Source organism: Gossypium arboreum, chromosome 8 (genome assembly GCF_025698485.1).
Source record: "Gossypium arboreum isolate Shixiya-1 chromosome 8, ASM2569848v2, whole genome shotgun sequence".
NCBI lineage: Eukaryota > Viridiplantae > Streptophyta > Magnoliopsida > Malvales > Malvaceae > Gossypium > Gossypium arboreum.
In genome coordinates this window covers 17637866-17643222 of record NC_069077.1, presented here as the reverse complement: position 1 = coordinate 17643222, position 5357 = coordinate 17637866, and the positions used below count along the sequence as shown (strand labels likewise).

At 34.9% G+C, this 5357-nt stretch overlaps 1 non-coding gene across 1 annotated transcript; it reads right to left on the bottom strand.

Moving 5' to 3' along the window:
* Positions 1–4991: 4991 nt before the first annotated feature.
* LOC128279748 (small nucleolar RNA R71) lies at positions 4992–5102 on the bottom strand. Its single transcript, XR_008269944.1, has one exon. It is a non-coding gene; the product is annotated as a small nucleolar RNA R71 (small nucleolar RNA).
* Between the last annotated feature and the right edge of the window lie 255 nt (positions 5103–5357).

Genomic DNA, 5357 nt, shown 5'->3' with positions numbered 1-5357 from the left:
GTTCCCGTCTGTTTCTCTTGAAAATAGACTCAATCAGAATTCTAAAAATATTAATTTAAGCCCCTAACTATTTTTCTTAAATTTTTTTATGATTTTTCAAAATCAGAACAAGGGAATCCGAATTCATTCTGATCTTGTCTCACAAAATTTATTATATCTCATGATTTACAATTCCATTACCGCCCAAACATTAAAATTTTTCATTTAATTGACTGCCCAAACATTAAAATTTTCTAACGAAATTTTAATACCATATTACTAACATTTCATAAATATTTATAAAAAAAATTTTGACTTAGTTTTACGAGATCGAGGTCTCGATACCTTGTTTTTACCCAATTTCTTCAATAATTTCTTTTTCTAACTAAATACTAAATCAGTAAAATTTTTCTATCGATATTTTCATATGATTTTATTATCATATCAATATTCATGCAAAAATATCAAAATAAATTTCTCTTTAAATCGGATTTGTGGTAACAAAACCACTGTTCCGATAACCTTGAATTTAGGCCATTACAACTCTCCTCCCCCTTTTTAAGGATTTTCGTCCTCGAAAATATTTCCAGTAAAGAGGTTTGAGTAATGTTTCCTCATTGTCTCCTCCGGTTCCCATGTCGCTTCCTCAATCCCGTGCTTTTGCCACAATACTTTTACCAAATTTATCTTTTTATTTCACTGTAAGTCATATCCGGTTGAATCTCTACTTTTTTCAGAGAAATAGCATGTGAAGGATCTGATCGATATCGTTGTAGCATAGATACATGAAAAACATTATGGATTCTATCAAGTTCCAGTGGTAATGCCAATCGATAAGCGACTGGTCGAATTCTTTCTATGATTTCATATGGCCCGATAAATCTTGGATTCAATTTACCCTTTCGACCGAATCGGAGAACTTTCTTCCAAGGAGACACTTTCAGGAATACCTTGTCACCGACCTAAAATATCTCTTTTTGTTTAAGATCGGCATATGATTTTTGACGATCGGAAGCTGCTTTTAGACTATCCCAAATAACCTTTTCTTTTTCTTCTATTGCCTAGATCAAATCAACCCCATTTATCTTATTTTCACTTAGCTCTGTCCAATATAACGATGTTCTACATTTTCTACCATACAAAGCATCATACGGATCCATTTTAATACTGGACTGATAACTGTTATTGTAAGCAAATTCAATCAAAGGGAGATAGCTCTCCCAATTAACTTCAAACTCTAGAGTACAACATCGGAGCATATCTTCCAATACTTGAATTACACACTCAGATTGGCCATCTGTCTGAGGATGAAATGCAGTGTTGAAATACAAATAAGTACCCAAGGCTTCTTGCAATTTTTCCTAGAAACGAGACGTAAATCGGGGATCTCTATCCGATATAATGGAGACAGGCACTCCATGTAGCCTGACAATATCAGATATGTACAATTCAGCTAGTTTATCTAAAGAATAATCCATATGTACTGGAATAAAGTGCGCTGACATTGTCAATCGGTCAACAATCACCCAAATAAAATCTTTTTTCCTCGGAAACAACGGTAACCCCGATACAAAATCCATAGTGATTCTTTCTCATTTCTTTTCTGGTATAGTTATTGGCTGAAGTAACCCCGAAGGTACCTGATGTTCAGCTTTAACTTGCTGACATATCAAACACCTTGATACAAACTCAGAGATATCACGTTTCATACCCGACCACCAGTACATCTTTTTCAGATCATTATACATTTTATCACTCCCCGGATGCACAGACATAGTACCGCTGTGAGCCTCGTGTAAAATCTTCTGTATGAACTCTGAATTCTGAGGTACACATACCTTACCTCTGAATAACAAACAATCATCAATCCCAACCTGAAATTCAGAATCAGTACCTGAATCACACTATGCCCATTTAACCTGTAACTTCTCATCATTCTTCTGAGCTTCACATATTTGCTGTAGAAATGTCACTTTAGCTCTCAATTCAGCTATGATTGAACCATCATCAGTCAGTGACAACCGGGTATTCATAGCTCATAAAGCAAACAAAGATTTTTGGCTCAAAGCATCAGCTATAACATTAGCCTTACCTAGATGGTAATCAATAATCAAATCATAGTCTTTTATCAGTTCAAGCCACCTGCGCTGTCTCAAATTCAAATCTTTTTGCGTCATCAAATATTTCAAGCTTTTATGATCAGTATAACTATGACATTTCTCACCGTGCAAGTAATGCCGCCATATCTTTAGCTCAAATACAATAGCAGCTAATATAAGATCATGTACTGGGTAGTTGATGGTCGTGAAACTAACTAATAATTCGACTTAAGGAAAGCGCACCAATCTAACAGTAGTATACTTATGGTGAGACTAGAATATCGTATCCTCGAGGACTAAAAGTACTAGTAGTTACTCTCTTTTTATTATCTAGCCTAAGAATTTAAGGGTGTTTTTAAACTAAACTAATTTTCTAATTTATCTAAGATCACAATTTATTACCTTTAGGAAAACCAATTGAGAAGACAATACCTAAGAAAGAATCTGCCTAGACTCACTTATTACCTTTGACTTAGACGATTTATTCACTTGACTTATTCAGTAAAAATCCCTAATTTATGTTAATATCTCTCTTGAGACTAAGAACAACTGAATCTAGGTTGATTAATTGAAATCTCTTTCTAATTAAAACCCCTATTATCGTATTAACTCAATCTGTAGATCCCCTTATTAGATTTAACTCTAATCTAGCAGATTTATGTCATCCCATCTCTAGGATTGCATTCAACTCCGCTTAATTATGAATGATCTACTCTTAAATAGGGACTTTTGCTCTACTGAATGAGCACATCAAAAACCTGGATTAACATTCTGAAATATTAAGCAAGAATTAAAACTCATAATTAAGAATAAGAACAAGTATTTATCATATAAATCAAAGCATAATAAGATTCATCATAGGGTTCATCTCCATTAGGTATTTAGGGAGTTTAGTTCATAATAATAATGAAAAACATCTTAAAGTTTGGAAAACAACAAAACATAAAGAAAACCCAAAAACTTCTAGGAAATTGGATGGAAATCTTCAGTCTTGATGTAGATCCTGGCTCCGAGGTGATTCTGATAAACCATAATTTATACATATTTTTACCCCATGCTTAACACATTTTATGAATGATTTTTCCTTAAAATTGGTGAATTCGATGCTCCTAATGCCTTAATTTCATGTTTTATACATAGGCGAGTATAGGAGAGCGAAAAGAATGAGAAACGGACCAAAAATGGAGAAAATAGGCTAATGTACGAAATCAACACAGCCTGGACTTCCTCACATGGGCATACCACACGACCGTGTCAATTTGGCAGAATCGAAGCACGACTCACACGGGTAGAACAGAAGCCCGTGCCATTCTAACAGGTTCAAGCACGGCCTTTAGTAATCATACACAGGCGTGTCACACGGGCGTGTCACACGGGCGTGTCACACGGGCGTGTCCCTACCGAGCCCAAGTTTAGTCCATTTCGGAAAAGGCCAATTTTGAGGGTTTTTAGGCATTCCAAAGGAGAATGAAACCTAAGACGAATCTTGTTATTATTTTCTAAATTGTAGATAAATATTTGACTTGTTCTTAATTATGTGTTCTTAATTCTTGTCTTGATATTCCAGGATATTAATTCAAGTTAAGCTCTTATTCAGAGGAGGAATAGACCCTATCTAAGAGTACATTTGTCATAATTAAGCGGAGTTGATTACACGCCTAGAGATAGGGTGACAAGATTTTGTCAGATTAGGGTGAAACATAATAAGGGGATCCATAGATCGAGTTAATACAACCCTAGGGAGTTAATTAGAAAGAGATTTCAATTATTCAACCTAGGGTTAGACGTTGTTAGTCTCGAGAGGGATAATAATATAATTTAGGGATCTCTACGGATCAAGTCAAATGAATAAATCGTCCGTTTCAGAGTCAAATAACAAATGAAGTCTAGGTGGATTTTTCCTTAGGTATTGTCATAATTCAATCGTTTTTCCAAAAGTAATTCCCTAATTCTATTTTCTGTGATTTCTTAGCTTAGTTAATTAGTTAGTTAAAACAAACCCCATTATTCTTAGGCTAGATAATAAAAAGACAGTCATTACTAGTACTTTTAGTTCCTTTGGGTTCGATAATCCGATCATGCTAAAACCATACTACTGTTCGATAGGTACACTTGCCTTCATCATGATAATAGTTTGTTTCAAGAACGATTAATTATAAATATTTAAAACCTATCACGAATTTCACGATCAAGATTTTGGCGCCGTTGCCGGGGAACTAAGATATTAGGAACACTCGATTTTTATTACTTTAGCCATTTATTTTTTCCGTAATTTAAATTTATTTCTAATTTTTTTATTACTAATTCTTCTTTTTCCCTTTTTTCTAGCAAGTTCTTATAGTTTATGACTAGAAGAAACCCATCAGGACCACTACTTTTTGATGAAGAAATCGATCGTACAGTTCGCAAAAACCAAAAAGAAATAAGGCGAAGCTTAAGATAAATAGAGAACGAGCAAGAGGACGATATTCAAACCCCAACCGAGGAGATGGCTGAAAACCAAGAAAATCCGCTACCTCTTGCAATTGCTGTTAATCAAAATCCTGCTCCGCGCACTATGTATGATTATGCTAAACCTAATTTAACAAGAACTGAGTCAAGTATAGTTAGACCTGCTATTGCTGCAAATAATTTTGAACTGAAACCTAACACAATTCAAATGATACAACAGTTTGTTCAGCTTGATGGTTTGCAGGACAAGGATCCCAACGCTCACTTGGCAAATTTCTTAAAATTTTGCGATACATTTAAAATCAATGACATTTCTGATGATGCCATACGTCTTCGGTTGTTTCCCTTTTTGTTAAGAAATAAGGCTAAACAATGGTTGAACTCGTTACCATGAGGGTCAATCACTACTTGGGAACAAATGATCGAAAAATTTTTATTAAAATATTTTCCACCGGCTAAAAGAGCCAAATAACGTAATGATATCTATTCTTTTGTGCAGATGAATTTAGAAACACTCTACGATGCATGGGAGAGATATAAGGACCTTTTGAGAAGTTGCCCTCACTATGGGTTACCGCTTTGGCTACAGGTTCAAACGTTCCATAATGGCCTGAATCCTTCGACTCGGCAGATGATTGATGCAGCTATTGGAGGAACTATCAATAATAAAACACCTGAGGCGGCTTACGAATTTATTGAGGAGATGTCACTGAATAATTATCAGTGGCAAGTTATGAGAACAAAGCCGACGAAAGCAGTCAGTGTTTTCAACCTCGACGCAGTTACTATGCTATCTAACCTAGTAGAACTCTTAAATAAAAAGATTGA